Source organism: Rhinolophus sinicus, chromosome 1 (assembly GCF_057876585.1).
Source record: "Rhinolophus sinicus isolate RSI-liver-muscle chromosome 1, RSI-T2T, whole genome shotgun sequence".
In the NCBI taxonomy this organism is placed as follows: domain Eukaryota; kingdom Metazoa; phylum Chordata; class Mammalia; order Chiroptera; family Rhinolophidae; genus Rhinolophus; species Rhinolophus sinicus.
In genome coordinates this window covers 88,284,451-88,301,552 of record NC_142501.1, presented here as the reverse complement: position 1 = coordinate 88,301,552, position 17,102 = coordinate 88,284,451, and positions in this window count along the sequence as shown.

Here is a 17,102-nt window from a genome sequence, read left to right as displayed (position 1 = left end):
AGGAACTCAGTGGATGCAGAGAGTGTGTCTCTCCCATCCCTGGCCCAATCTTTCTCATCTTTAACCAAATTCAATATTAAACTCAGTCCCGCCTCAATTACTTATGAATTATAAGCTTCACATAGATTACTTAACTCTTCTGAACTTAAGTTTACTCCTCTGCAAAGTAGAGATGATACACCTAATTTTTTGGGGGGTACATAATTGGTATTATTTTAATTCATAGTGGAATCTATATAAATATTTATCTCATTGAGATTGTCTTCGTGAAAGAACTAGATGTTCTGCATTGATTACTACTGGGATTTTACCGCAAATTAGATTTGAGTTTTCAAAGCCAACAGTATTTTGAGTTTATCTGGGTCATCTAGTTTTGAAAGTTGGAGAGTGAGGTTCATTGAACATTTACTAAGGGGAATTCTATTGTGTAGGTTATTGACTTGAATTAATTTTTTGTTTGTTTAATAGCATCTTAGTTGGCCTCCACATGTTTGTGTGTTTTCCTTTTTTCTTCGTAATTGATTTCTAGTTTCATACCATTGTGATTGAAAAAGATGCTGGTAAGATTTTTTTTTTTTTTTAATTTATTGAGGTGACAATTGTTAGTAAAATTACATAGATTTCAGGTGTACAATTCTGTATTACATCATCTATAAATCCCATTGTGTGTTCATCACCCAGAGTCAGTTCTCCTTCCATCACCATATATTCGATCCCCCTTACCCTCATCTTCCACCCCCCACCCCCCACCCCCCTTACCCTCTTCTTAAATTTATTGAGACTTGTTTTGTGGCCTAACATGTGGTTTATCCTGGAAAATGTTCCATGTGTGCTTGAAAAAAATGTATATTCTGCCTCTTTGGGGTAAAATGTTCTAAAAATATCAATTATATCCATCTGCTCTAATTTGTCGCTCAAGGCTGCTGTTTCCTTTTTGATTTTCTGTCTGGATGATCTATCCCTTGATGTTAATGGGGTGTTAAAGTCCCCTACTATGATTTTATTACTGTTGATCTCTCCCTTTACGTCTGTCAATATTTGCTTTGTATATTTAGGTGCTTCAATGTTTGGTGTGTAATTGTTACAAGGGTTACATCCTCTTGTTGGATAGACCCCTTTATCATTATGAAATGTCCTTCCTTGTCTCTTGTTGTAGTCTTTGTTTTAAAGTCTATTTTGTCTGATACAAGTATTGCTACCCCAGCTTTTTTCCCCCCATTTGCATGAAATATCTTTTTCCATCTTTCACTTTCAGTTTGTCTTTAGATCTGAACTGGGTCTCTTGTAGGCAGCATATGTAAAGGTCTTGTTTTCTTATCCATTCAGCCCTCCTATGTCTTCTAATTGGAGCATTTAATCCATTTACATTTAAAGAAATTATTGATAGGTATGTAGTTATTGCCATTTTATTATTCATCTTGTTGACCTTTTCTCCTCCTCCTCATCCTCCTCTTCCTCTGCCTCCTCTTTCTCCTCTTCCTCCTCCTCTGTCCTCTCCTCCTCCTCCTCTTCCTCCTCCTCTTCCTCCTTCTCTTCCTCCTCTTCTTCCTCCTCCTCTTCCTCCTTTTCCTCTTCTCCTCCTCCTCTTTCTCCTCTTCTTCCTCTTCCTCTTTCTCCTCTTCCTCCTTCTCCTCCTCCCCTTCTCCTCCTTCTTCTCCACATTCATTTTCTTCTTCTTGTCCCTTTAACATTTCTTGTAATACTGGTTTGGTGGTAATGAACCCTTTCACTTTTTCTTGTCTGGGTAGCTCTTTATCTATCCTTTGATTTTACATGATAGCCTTCCTGGGTAGAGTAATCTTGGTTGTAGAGCCTTGCTTTTCATCACATTGAATATTTTGTGGCAATTCCTTCTGGCCTGCAAAGCTTCTGTTGAGAAATCAGCTAACTGTCTTCTGAGCTCCCTTGTAAGCAACAAATGCTTTTCTCTTGCTGTTTTTAAGATTCTCTACATCTTTAACCTTTGGTATTTTAATTATAATGTGTCCGGGTGTTGGTCTCTTTGCCTTTACCTTGTTTGGGACTTTCTGTGCTCCCTGGGCTTGTATGTCTATTTCCCTCACCAGGTTAGGGAAGTTTTCTGTCATTATTTCTTCAAATAGATTTTCAAGTCCCTGCTCTCTCTCTTCTCCTTCTGGTCCCCTCTGATGCAAATGTTGTTACACTTGATGTTGTCCCAGAGAACCCTTAGACTCTCCTCATTTTTTGGGATTTGTTTTTTCTTTTTGCTGTTCTAACTGGGTCTTTTCTGCTCCCTTGTCTTCCAAGTCACTGATCCAATCCTCTGCTTCATCCAATCTTCTATTGAGCACATCTAACATATTCTTCACTTCAGTAATGGTATTCTTCATTTCTGACTGGTTCTTTTAAAATAGTTTCTATATCCTTTTGTTATGTTTACACTCTCTTTGGTGTAGTTCTCACTGAGTTGATCTATTCTTCCCCCAAGTTCACTGGGCATTCTTATAACCAGTGCTTTGAACTCTAGACTGCTTGTCTACATTTTGTTTAGTTCTTTTTTTGGAGCTTTGTTGTTTTTTCATTTGGGACATGTTTCTTTGTTTCCTCATTTTGGCCGCTTCCGTGTGTTTGGTTCTACATATAAGGTATATTTTCTATGTCTCCCAGTTTAGGAGACATAATGAAGGGTGGCATTAGGTAGTAGGTGTCCTATGGAACCCAGTGGCACAGTCTCTCTGGTCACTTGTGTGGGTTGTATGTCCTCCTGTTGTAGTTGAGCCTTGATTGCTGTTGGCACATCAGTGGGTGGGATTGACCCTCAAGCTGACTGGCTGTGAGAACTGGCTATGACTACAGCGGATGAGCTGTTGTGTCAAGGCTGATGTCACTGAATGGGATTCGCTATAGTGGGGCTCTGATGCCTGCTGAGTCCACCTTTTGGGTGTGTTGTCTGTGGAGGTATTTGGGGGGTGCTCTGAAGCTGGCCACCAGGTATGTTTGTTCTGGGGCCTCTTGAGAGGGGGCTCTGGTCAGGCCCAGGTCTATTGCTGCCTGTACCCTGCCCAGGGCCACCTGGTAGGAGCTACAAAGTGATCTGTAGTTGGTAGCTGCTGGTCTTGGTGGTGACTGGGCGAGGTTAAACAGAACTGAGGCCAGCCACTAGTGCTAGGCTGGGGGCTGCTTAGCTAAAGGTACAGGGTAAGCTGAGGCCAGCTGCTGCTTGTTTGGGGTTTGTAGACTATTCATAGATTTTAGGGAAGTCCACAGCCCGGGCTGAGGCCAGTTGCTTGTGAGTAACAGCCGCTGAAAGAGGTTGTGGCCTGTGAGCGAATTGCATGGGGCCAGGTTCTCAGGTCATCACCAGGGTGGGGAAAGTTTGATGGAGTCTTAGATTTGGTACCAACCTGCTCCTGCAAGTTGGGTGGGAGGAGGCCTCAGCAAAGGAACAGTGGTGCCTGCCAGCACTTTACTCCCAGAGACAGCTGCCCCTCCAGCCCTTGCTCCGAAGCCAGGCATTTCAGTTTCTCTCCATATGTCCCTGGCACTTTTCGAGCTGCTGTCCCAGCACTAGAGCTCAGAGTGAGTGAGTCTGTCAGTGAGTAAGTCTGTGCATGGGCCCTCTAAGAGGATGCCTGGGACTGCAGCAGCCCTCTCTCTCTCACCCTGAGAGAAGGAATCCCCAGCCAGATGTTGTGGGAACTCCTCGTCCCAGTACTGGTGCTCTGGGCTATGGAGCCCAAAGTAGGACTAGGACCCCTTGCTTTTTGGAGGGATATCCACAGCTAAGATATCCCTCCTGATTCTTAAATGCCAAACATGGGTGTGGGACCAGCCTATTTCACACTCTGTCCCTTCTACCAGTCTCCAAATAGCTTCTTCTTTACATCCTTAGTTATAGGAGGTCTGTTCAGTTAGTCTTCAAGTTGTTCTCAAAGGTGGTTTTTGTATAATAGTAATTTTGATGTGGTCATGGAAGAAGGTGAGCACAGCATTTACCTAATCTTCCATCTTGACCTGACAGTCACCTAATAATTAAACTAGATAACACATGTACTTGGCGTGTAGAAATTTTTCAGTACATGTTATATCCCCTCTGATCTAATTTCTCGATTTTTCCCCCTTTTTGTCTGGGGATTGGTTCATTGCAGGTAAAAGAATTTCATAAATATAAATACTGCAGACATGTTATTGCTCCAATATGTATTTTTTCTGGTATAATTTCTCCCTTTACCACACATTTTCTAATGTAATATTACATAGAATGATGGCCTTAGTTTGCTTGTCTTGAAAATGGGATTAGAAATACATATTGAATGTTTTCAGTATTCAATAAGTTACATTTCTTAAGTATCCAACAGACACATAAAGGGTGCTCAATAAATGGCAGCTATTTTTATTATTTTATAATCATTCATATGCTATGTGCACTTCACTCGTTGCTCTCTCTAGTTATGGTTACCTGTATCTCCTCCCCTCCCCATTCTAGTCAAAAATGTGATCAGGGAATGAGGAAACCAAGGATATTGTGATACACTGAAGATAGTTTGAGGGCCTCATACTGAGCCACTCTAGAAGGGATGAGAAAAATCTCCATAGTTTTCTGGGTCCAGTGCACAAAGTAGACAGTGTGTGTAACAACCTGTTGATTAGAGGGGCTCTAACGTTCATAGGCACTATGTTCTTTGCCTAGTACAATAAGCAAATGACACACTGCTGCTCTGTGCCAGCTCCTGTTCTCTGAGGCTTGTAGCTAAGCTCTTCATTCCATCAGTGGAATGCTCTGACATTCATGATCTCATGTGATTTTATCAAAAAACCAGACCGTTTTTATCCTTCCCATCTCACAATGAGCCTAGCAGATCCTGTTAAAGAGTGGGGAAGGTTCAGCATTCCAATGTTCAGATGCCAGTTGGGTCTCAGTCTCCATATTCCAGTGGTTGGAACATCTGCACAGAACCCTGCCAGCTGTTATCTCTGGCAGCTGTCTCTACCATGTCCATCTATAAGTGACTGTGAAGCTGCAAGGCTCTGTGAGTCAAACCTGAACACAAATGGTGGGAGGAGGCAAGGTGCACACCAGTCTTCAGTGTAAAGGTGCTTGGTCTCCTCCTCGCAGGTTAACCAGCACCTTTTACAGCAACTGCCCAGGCTTCAGTGGATAGACACACAACTAGAACTCAGCCATCAACCAACCAGTTAGGAGCAACAGCTCCTCACCATGTGCCAAGACAAGCACATGGGACTTGTGAGATGATACAAAGGAAGGAGACCCATTTACAAGAACATACAGATATTAACATAGCCTAATGGGAGCAAATTACCACTATTACACTTTATAACTTGCACCTGTTTAGCATTATTATCTCCATGCCATCTTGTACTTTGCTGCTAGAGGAATCTTCCAAAAGCATCTCGTTGTATTTGAAAACTTCCATAGCCAAATAGCACCAATGGTTCTACATGGCTTCTCAAATGAAGCCTGACCTCTGAAACCCAGAATTTAGCAATCTGTTGCAAATCCACATTTCTCGATTTATCTTGGTTGACTCTCCTGGAACGCTTATACTTCAGCCAAACTAAACCACATGTTACTCAGGGTCTTGCACAACACCCCCCTCCCCAAGCCCAGCCATTTGCTTGTGGTGTTCCTTCTACGAACTTGTCTTTCCATCTCTTCCCACCACCTTACATGTCTCAGTCACATTGGTCTATCATTGCCCAGTTCAAATGTCACCTTTTTTTTTTTTTTTTAAATTATTAGTTTCAGGTAAGATGCCACCTATTTCATGATAACATCTCTGAGTTCCCCAATCAGAATTTATTTCTTTCTCCTCTAAGCTTCTATACCATCTTTCATGGCCTCGTATTGGTGTTTTCTCCCAAACTATATTGTATGTCTTTGACAGCATGGCTTTACAGCCTATCTAGTGACTGGATTAGTGATTCACATTTAGTAGAAACACCATAAATATTAAACCAATGACTGTGTACAATCCTCTGTTCTTTTCCATTGGTCTCAGCATCCACAATGTTATGTGTAAATCAGGCAATTTTTACCATCTTCATTCTACAAAGGGTGAAACTGACACTCAGAAAGTTTAAGTGACTTGCCTAAAGTTACACAGATGGCTAATAACGGAGTCAAGAAGACAGTGTGGAAGAACTCCTTGTCTGAGCTCTTTTACTTAACATCAAAATGAAAATTGTGCCACCTGTAATCAAAGTGACAGAGCTCTGCTGGGGAAGGGAATAGGCCTAAATTGGTAGGAGAAACAGGCAGGAAAAAGTTTCATGGTGGGGCCCGCCCGGTGGCTCAGGCAGTTAGAGCTCCGTGCTCCTAACTCCGAAGGCTGCTGGTTCGATTCCCACATGGGCCAGTGGGCTCTCAACCACAAGGTTTCCAGTTCAATTCCTCAAGTCCCGCAAGGGATGGTGGGCAGCGCCCCCTGCAACTAAAATTGAACACGGCACCTTGAGCTGAGCTGCCGCTGAGCTCCCGGATGGCTCAGTTGGTTGGAGCATGTCCTCTCAACCACAAGGTTGCCGGTTTGACTCCCACAAGGGATGGTGGGCTGTGCCCCCTGCAACTAGCAATGGCAACTGGACCTAGAGCTGAGCTGCGCCCTCCACAACTAAGACTGAAAGAACAACAACTTGAAGCTGAACAGAACCCTCCACAACTAAGATTGAAAGGACAACAACTTGACTTGGAGAAAAGTCCTGGAAGTGCACACTGTTCCCCAATAAAGTTCTGTTCCCCTTCCCCAATAAAATCTTTAAAAAAAAAAAAAAAAAAAAAAAAACTATATATGAAAAAAAAACACAAAAAAGTTTTATGGAGAAAGCTGCTTTTGAGCAGTGCTATAAAAGAATGGGAGGGATGGATCAAGAGGAAGGGGGGAAGTGGGCATTCCAGGCAGGCAATAGTGACAAAGGTGGACATGAATATATTGTGGTGAACAGAGGGAGAGTAGTGTTCACTACTATATCCTCATGGCCCAGCTCAGTGCCTACACAGAGTTGGTACTCCATATATGTTCACTGGAGAAAGAAAGGAAGGGAGGGAAAGAAGGAGGAAAGATTGGAGCAGGAAAATTGCATCATCATTAATGAGAAAGTACAGTAATGCTAGCCCAGTGCTAGAGCTAGACCAGGTTGTCGTTGCAACTCTGTTGCACTAAAAGGTTGTCACTTCCTGGCAGAGAAGGAGGCATGCACCCCATTCAGCACTGCACAGGGAATAGAGTCATCCAAGGCCATTATCATTATTGTTCTCTCTCCACCTGTTGTGTGATTATCAGTGGTAAATGTTGCCTGGGTTTTGTCAGAAAAGAGACCCAGTCAGGGAGCCTAGGAGAAGTCTACTCGGCTTGCTTCTGAGCCCTTTCCTCAGCCCATTTCCTTGAAGACCCTGACGGCTTTGAGCATGATAGCACTGTGTTCACTTTGGTGTAGGAGAAAAAGAATGAAATAGAGGGCAAGAGACTTGGGTCCTTTTTCCAGCTGCACCCCCGAGGCTGTGTGGCCTTGGACCATTCACATCATCGCCACATCTCTGAACCTTAGTTTCCCAAGTTGGCAAATTAGTGATAACAGTACCTGCCTTACCTCAGGAAGAGCTGAACTACTTTGAAACTGTGAGGTAACACATGATATTGGAAGCAAGGGTGGAACCTTCTCTCAGAAAAAATAATTGGAAAGCCCATTCTCCATCTTTCATCTTGGAAGAACCTTATAGAATGAAGGAAATCGGGGTTTTGTCTTATGACCTGAGGAGTAAACTACAGTCCAGTGGGAGGGGCTAGGTCCCGAACACACCCAGCGAAGACCCACGAACCCTCAAGAGCCCATTGATGAAACACTACCTGGGAACCGCCCACTGTTCCAGCCCTCCACACAGACCTGGTTTGACTTACCTTGCTTATCTGTTTTTGTTTGTTTGTTCTTTATGAAATCACCAAGACTAGGCTAACTCAGCCCTTTATCTTTTGACTTCAATCAAACTAGAGTCTCATATACGTTTAACCTGCAGAGTCCATAGAGTGATCAACAGCAGAGTAAATAAACCCACGTATGGTTGCTCTTTGCTTTTCTTCCCTCCCTCATGCCAGCTTCCCAATAAAATTGCTTGTTTGTATCAGCTTTTCCATTAATAATCAGGAATATTAGTATATCATCTACCCTAGTGACTCTCCATCGCTCAGGAACATTCTGGCCAGAAGTCTAAAAGCATGCACTGCAGTCTGTGAAGTTCTTACTCGGCTGTTATTTCGGAGCTCTTGGAAGCAGCGGGCTCAGATGGCTGACAGCATCAGAATGGGAAATACCTGCTCCAAAGGGGCCAGCCAAACAATCTCAGTTGGTTTTATTGCTGCCACATCCAGGAATCAGGTGCCTGGAAAAATATGCTGACAGGATCAGGCTGAGGAAGCTGTGATGCCATCTGGGGCCAGGAAGGGATTTTTGTCAAAATGCCAACTGCAGGGGTTGAGGCAGTGAGGTGGTTCTCTGCGAGCGTGGAGTTGGGAATAAACCAGGAAGTACAGGGGAAAGCAAGGAGAAAAGCTGCCCAGAATATCACTCAGGAGAATTGGGGACTTTGGTAAAGATGAGGAAGATACTGAGGCTTGAACCTTCTGCATTTTAGAAAGTGTTTTATTTTGGAAATTTTCAAGCATACACAAAAGTACAGATGATAGTATAATAAATCCCCATATAACCATTGCTCAGCTTCAATGACGATCAACTCAAGCCTATCTTGTTTCATCCAGACCCCGACTCATTTTCTTCCCCTGACCCCCAACTGCACTGGGTTTTATTGAAGCTAATACTAGACATCATATAAATACTTCAGTATGTATCTTTTTTTAAGAACATTAATAAAAAACGTAACTGTGGTACAATTATCACAGCTAAACATTCACAATCATTCTATTATATCAATAAATATCCAGTATTCATATTTCCCCAGTTGTCTCATAATAGCACTGGGTATTTTGATCGATCTCAGATAGAATCAAAGACAATAATGAAAAAGGGGGAATGAGAGAAAGAAAACAATAAGGGAAACAAAGAGGGGGAAAGTGAGTCAACATATATTTACTGAGTGTCTATGACATGCCAGGCCCTGTGTTGGGTTCGAGAGCACTGTGACCTCATTTTAGGGGATGAGAAAATCAAGGGACAGGCAGGTTAAGCCATTTGCCCAAACCCAGCCCACTAGTAAGTCTTGAAGACATGATTCCAACTCAGGTCTGTGTGGTTTCAAAGCCTCTCTCTTCTATACCACATTGCATCTTAAATAACTAAACTATCTACAAGGGACTCTTGGAAGGAAGGAAAAGAAAAGGGATAGTCATCAAAAAGTCATAATGTATAATTGCTTTGGAGCCAGACATTTCTGGATTTGAACTTGTCCCTGAGGTTGAGTGAGGAGGAGTTAACTTCCCTGAATCTTGCTTTCTTCATCAGTAAAATGAGATGTGGCAAGGATTCAAAGAAATAATTCAAACACTTAATTGTTATTATTATTATATCTATGAATAGGGGTGGGAGAGAGAAAGTAGGAGTTGGCAAATATTTACCCCATTCTTCTGCAGACTGATGTTTTCAAGGCCCTGATCAGGGTGATAACTAAGAATTAGAGAGGGCAACTCTGGTTCTGGTGAAGGGAGTCATGGGGGTCAGCGCAGGATGTAGAGAGGAGAGGTAGAGCGATGGAGAGGAAGAAGGGATCAAGGAAGTGTTGGATAAGTGCCTGTCCCTTTCTAAACACAGGAACAAAGGTAGGAAATGAAGATGAACATGGTGTGGGAGTGGGAGAGTGGGGACCCAACCTGAGTGAAGTGGCAGGTGGGGGCCGAGGAGCAGAAGGGGGGAACAATATTTGATGGATGGAACCTCAAGGAGTTAGAGGTACCCAGTTGTCTTAATTAAGAACAAAACTTGCTCAGAAGTTCTTCAGGAACATTAATCTGACTGTGGGTGGCCAGACAGACTACCTGAGACGGGAGGCAGGGACACTTAGGTAGTAGTTGTTACCAACCTTAAAGAAAGTCTCAAGTTCTTGGGGTATATGCAGATTTTATGTTCGGGCAAAGCTGCTCAGGCCCAAAGATTTCTGAAGCTTATTTAGAACATTGAAATTCTAACATACTAGTAGTAAAGTCTTCTGGTCTCCAGAGAAAAGCTATGTTCCAGGTGTCCAAAAACAGCCCTTTTGCAGAGAGAACCCATTGATCAAAGCCAAAACCCTTCCCAACAGCAACTGCTGTCCCAAGTAGTGATGGATGAAGCATATGTTGCCAAAAGGAAATGCCAGCAAAAATACGCAAAAGAGACACTGTGTTATTATAATAAAGTAAACTCAGAGACCCAAAGAGCTCAGAGGATCTCACAATGTTGGCTGATTTTGGCTTCTTGTTCAAATAGGCACTTATTTTAAGACTCTTTAAAATTGCATTTTTGTGCCTCAGCCTTAGTGACAATGAAATTTGAGCTGGTGACCAACAATATCAGGGCTTTCCTCCATTACCCATAGCTATAAAAATAATCTCATAGCTTAGGAAGATTTCCTTTTGATCCAAATTGAGGTTTAGCCATTGATTTCCAGAGTTAAATTACTAGAATCATTAGGTTGGAGTGAAAGTCCAGGGGCATCTTGCCCATTCCCAGTCTTCCTACAAGAGAACACTGGTGTGTGTGTGTGTGTGTGTGTGTGTGTGTGTGTGTGTGTGTGTGTGTGTTTAAATTAAGTATATATAAATGTATATATATTGAATACACAGACGCACACACACACACACATACACACACACACACACACACACACACACACACACACACAGAAAGAAAGAGAGAGAGAATCATAGAATCATGGTAAAACTTAAATATTGTCTGTGAAGATTTTCCAAATGCTATGTTTCCTATTTTAACAATACTCACTTCCAGAAAATTCTTCCATCTACCTTGCTTGCATTCCATTGTTCTAATTTAAGTCAATATCCTAGATTTGCAAGCACATTTAATAAGCTTTACATAAGCACTTTACAAACATTTAGTCAAAGTACCAGAGGAGAATTACGATGAAATATGGTTCGTTTATTGAGACACAGTGATTCACTTTCAGCACTAAATAGTGGCGGAAGGTCACTGACTGCTTTGGTTCTAGCCTAAGACCTCTATCAGACTTTAAAGTGGGAGATGAATATATCTACTTTCACCAGTTTTCCTTTCTTCCTTTGTTCATTCCTTTCTTTCTTCTTTTCTTCCTCTTTTTCCACGGACACATATTAACCAAACAGATATTATAGAACAACTTTCAAAATCAGAGACTTTCTAATCTATTTCCCATTTATTTGTCTTCCTTCTTCCTTTGAGAGATATCTTCTCTACAGAATTGATTCTCAGAATTGACCTTTCTGAAGGGCCATTTAAAAATTCATTTATTCTCTTCTCTGGGCAGTAGTGAAAAAAGAGATGGTGATTAATTCCAATTCGTATGACATATTAGGTTATTTGAACCAATCCTTCCATTAAACACAATTAAAACTTTGGCTACAATATAGAAAAAGTGTCCTTAAAAGCACAAATTGCTGACAAGATAGTAATCAACACCAGGAAAAATCTCAGAGAAAGTGAGAAGCAGAGATATACACAGGGCTCCAAAGTTGCTTTGAGAGCATTCTTGATCCTAGCAACCCTGAGCTTCAGTTTTGGCAGACCTAAGTGCTGAAGGGGAAAGAGGTCAAGAACTTAGTCTCACTCCAGGTGAAAAGTTTAATAGGAAACCCTTCCTTCTACCAAGCTAGGATCCAAAGAGACACAACATCAGAGTAAGAGGAACAAGAAGTAAACCTAGCCGCAAATCCAGCCCCCAAAGAACGTTGTACAGATGCTGAAGGGGAAAAGGCTCAAACGCAAATGAAACAAATATTCCTGGGGAATTGTGGATACGAGATGGCCTTACCGGGGATTTGCAGCTGGGATTTGTACTGTTTAGGTGGTCCAAGGAACCCAAAGCAGTGAGCTGGGTTAATGTTCACCTAGAATGGTAATGCTCCCCAGATCCTGGAAAAAAAACGAACAAAAATACTTTCTGGATAAAGATACCCTTTATTTTAGGTCTCAAGAATCCTCCACAAATACCTTTTGTAAGGATAGTGAACAATACACAGGTAAAACAAAATTAAGCACAAAAGAAAGGAACAGGATAATATGAGTGAGAACCAGCAGAAATGACAAAAGTTGGAACGACCATAAACATTTTAGATATTGGAATTATTAGACACAGATTATAAAAGAACTATGCCTTATTTTGGGTTAAAAATATAAAAGCATGCAATTGTCTGTAAGCACTTAAAATCATAAAAAAGATAACCTAGTTGACTAGAAAGAATTAATAAAATTTCTAGAATTGAAAAACATAAAAACTAGACATAAAACTTAATAGAAGGGATTTACAGCAGATAAGGCTCAGACGAAGGGAAAATTTGTAAACCAGAAATGCTTTAAAAAGATTTTATTCAAAATGTAACACCGTAAGACAAAAAAGTTGGAAAATATGGAAGGGAGGTAATGAAATTTAGAGCATAGAGTTCCAGAAGGAGCAGAGAGCATATGAGTCATAAATAATATTTGAAGAGAAAAAAGCCTGATGAAGGGCCTTAGTCCACCTATTCAAAATACCTAATAACTTACACAAGATGAATAAACAAAAATAAATCAACATCTAGACTCATCAGAGAGAAACTGCAAAGAACTAAAGACAAAGAGAAAATCTTAAAGGCATCAAGAGAAAACAAAGACAAATTAACTTTAAAGGAACAGCAATAAGACTAACACTGGACTTCCCAACAAAGCAAAAAATTAAGACAATGGAAAGCCAAAAGAAAATGATTGCTAATCTAGAATACATTCAAGAAAAAGGGCTAAAGACATTTTAAAACAAAAATGTAAGTTCAGTGTCAGAAGACCCACACTAAAGAATGTACTTCAGTAAGAAGAAAAAGGACTCTATTGGAAAACGTGAGATACAAGAAGGAATGAGGAGCAGAAATTAACAAAACAAAAGATTCATGTAGTAGAGTGGAATAACAAATGTAAAATTTGTTCTTTGAAAAGACTAACAAAATTGAAAAATCTGACAGACAACTGATCAAAAAAGAGAAGGAAGAGGATAACCAACATTTGGAATTTAAAACTGGTATAATTAGAAAATGGAACAGAATTTAAAAGATAATAAAAATTATCATTAACTTCAATATGACAAATTTGAAAACCTACATTTCTTAAGAAATCTATAGATATTATAAAATAATTCAAGAAGAAATAGACACTTTGGTTAATCTTATTACCTTATAATGATTGTCACTTTAATAGTTAAAAATCCTTGCATAAAGAAAATATCAGGCTTAGTTGATTTTACTCTACCAAAATTTAATTTAAAAAGTCCAATATCACAAAATTATATTCATAGTACACTCACACAAAAACTAAACACTCCCTAACTCATTTCATGAGGCTAACATAACCTTGATACCTGACTCTATCAAGAACACTATGAGAAAGGAAAATTACAAACCAATCTCTTCGTGAATATAGATTTTAAAATTCCAAATAAAATAATAGTACACAAAAACAGCAAACTTGTGTTTATTTAAAGAATGCAGGGGGTAGTTTAATAAAGAAAATTAGACTCACCAAATTAATAGATTCAAAGAGGAAAATATTACAATTATCAAAAGATGCAAAAAAATTGATAAATAAAATCTACATCTATCCATTGTAGAAACTACTAGGAAACTGGTATTAGAAGAGAAATTCTTTCACCTTGTAAGGACTAATATACATATAGTTACGTATATGTCAATATACATATATGTATATGTATGTATACAGTATGATTATACTTTATGGAGTAATGTTAAAATCAAACCTAATCACCACTTCTAGTCAACATTATAGTGGAAATATATAGTGTTAGCACAATATGGCAAGAGAAAGAAATAAGAGATGTAAGAATTTCAAAGGAAGAAACAAAATAGTTATCATTTGCAAATGCTATATTTCCAACCTATATAATTCAAATTAGAATTTAGCAAGTTTGCTGAGTACAAATAAACAGAAAAAATCAATTGCGTTTCTCTATTCCAGCAATAGTTAGAAATTGTATATCAGTACTTAAAAATTGTATCATTTGCAATATCATAAAAAGATAAGGTGGCTACAAATAAATCTAATAAAGTTATTGAAGATCTTTATGATGAAAAATTATGCAACTTTTATTGCAAGACATTAATGAAGACCTAAGCCAGTGAAGACATTTACTTGTGTATAGATGAGATGATCATCAAAATATCAATTTTCCCAAAATTGATTTTTAGATTCAAAGCAAACAAAAGTCTCAGTTTTCGTAACGTTTATTTTTTTTCTTGATGGAATTTGACATAATGTACATGAAACAGCAAAAGGCCAAGAAGATTCAGGACATTACTGAAGAGGAAAAGATGTTGGAGTGGATGTGATGCTATAGGAATGAAATGATTGTAGTGCAGGGTTGGCTAGAGTGTGAAAAAATAAACCCACACATGTATTTACACTTGATGCATAACAGAGTTTTGCAGTAGCTCAATAGAGGAAAATAAGGTCTTTTCAATAAGGATTACTTATGCATAAAAATGAGATTTGATCTCCATTTTATATCATAAAATTCAATACAGATAGATCAAGGACTTAAACATGAAAGTCAAAACTATAAAACTTTTAGAAGACAGCTTAAGGTACTTTTTTTTTTTTTTCCTTGGATAGGAACGGTTTTCTTAAACAATTAAGAACTACAAATTATAAAGAAAACTATCCATTAAATTGTCTATATTAAAATTAAGAATTTCTATTCATAAAAAGTGCGGTATAAAGAAAATGAAATTAAGCCACAAGCTGGGAGAAGAAATTTATAACAATGAAACTGGATTCAGCTTACATAAAGGTAACTTGCAAATCAATATACATGGGACGACTGAAAATAAAAATTGGCAAAGATTTGCAGGTATTCAGTAAGAGAATAGTCAATATGAAATATTTTCAACTTCATTAATAATCAGAGAAATAAAAATTAAAATACAATGAGTTATCCCATCTTACTCATATATCTGTTAGGATGACTACAATAAAAACAAAACAAAATAAAACCCAACCAAAAGAGAAAATAACAAGTATTGGCAAGAATGTGGAGAAATTAGAACTCCTGTGCGCTGTTGGTGGGAATGTTACATGGTGCAGGCACAATGGCAAACAGTATGCAGTTTATTAAAGAATTAAAAATAGGGCTGGCCTGGGGGTTCAGGTGGTTAAGGGTGTCATGCTCCTAACACGGAGGTCACCAGATCGCTGGTTCGATTCCCACATGGGCCAGTGAGCTGCGCCCTCTACAGCTATGATTGTGAACAACAGCTCTTCCAGAGCTGGGCTGCTGTGAGCAGCTGGAGGTTGGGTAAGTTGGGGGCGGGGGAGGCTTATGGCTGTCTGCCTCAGCTGGGGGGAGTGCAAGGCTCATAATACCAGCATGGGCCAGGGAACTGTGTCCTACACAACTAGATTGAGAAACTACAGCTTGAATCAGAGTGGGGTGGGGGAGGCGGAAGAAAGGGAAACAAAAATTAAAAATAAAACTACCATGTGACCCAGCAATTTCACTTTTGGGTATATCCCCAAAAGAATTGAAAGCAGGATCTCAAAGAGATATTTTTGTACACATGTTTATAGCAGCATTATCCATAATAGCCAAAAGGTGGAAGCAACCTAAGTGTCCATCAACAGATAAATATAGTATATTCATACAAAACATGGTATATATATATGACATGAGGCATGACAAATGAGTACGCAAACTTGTTGCAACAATGTTGCTAAACATTTTGCTATCAGAGGGATTACTCATTATGAATTTGTAACAACTAGACAAACAGTTAACCAAGTTTACTATTTGGAAGTGCTGAAAAGACTGTGTGAAAAAGTTAGACGAAAACGACCTGAACTTTTTATCAACAATTCGTGGCTCTTACATCACGACAATGTACCAGCTCACACAGCACTGTCTGTGAGGGAGTTTTTAGCCAGCGAACAAATAACTGTATTTGAACACCCCCCTACTCACCTGATCTGGCCTCCAATGACTCCTTTCTTTACCCAAAGATAAAGGAAATATTGAAAGGAAGACATTTTGATGACATTCGGGACATCAAGGGTAATATGATGACAGCTCTGATGGCCAGTCCAGAAAAAGAGTTCCAAAATTGCTTTGAAGGGTGGACTAGGTGCTGGTGTCAGTGTATAGCTTCCCAAGGGGAGTATTCTGAGGTGACCATAGTGATATTCAGCAGTGAGGCATGTAGCACTTTTTCTAGGATGAGTTTGCAAACTTAATTGTCTAAATTTTATTTAGCTTTAAAAAAGAAGGAAATGCTGACATATGTGACAACATCGATGAAACTTGAGAACATTTTGCTAAGTGAAACAAGACAGTCACAAAAAGACAAATACTGTATGATTCCACTGGACACATAAAGAGCTTTCCAGAAAAGAAAAAGCTAAAGGAGTTTATCAACTCCAAACTGATATTACAAGAAATGTTAAAGAGACTTCTTTAAGAAGAAAAAGAAGCAAAAGAGAAAGTATGAATAATAAAATGGCAATAACTACATATCTATCAACAATTACTTTAAATGTAAATGGATTAAATGCTCCAATCAAAAGACATGGGGTTGCGGAATGCATAAGAAAACAAAACCCTTCTATATGCTGCCTACAGGAGACTCACTTTAGATCAAAAGACACACATAGACTGAAAGTAAAGGGAGGGAAAATGATATTTCATGAAAATGGAAATAAATAAAAAAAATCTAGGGTAACAATACTTATACCAGACAAAATAGACTTTAAAACTAAGACTATAACAAGACAAAGAAGAACCCAGTGGCCCCCTTCTGGGTATTTCATCCAAAGAAACCAAAAACACTACTTCAAAGGACCATGTGTATCCATATGTTCATTGCAGCATTATTTACAATGGCCAAGATGTGGAGGCAGCCTTGGTGTTCATCAGTGGATGAATGGATAAAGAGAAGGTGGTACATATATTCAAT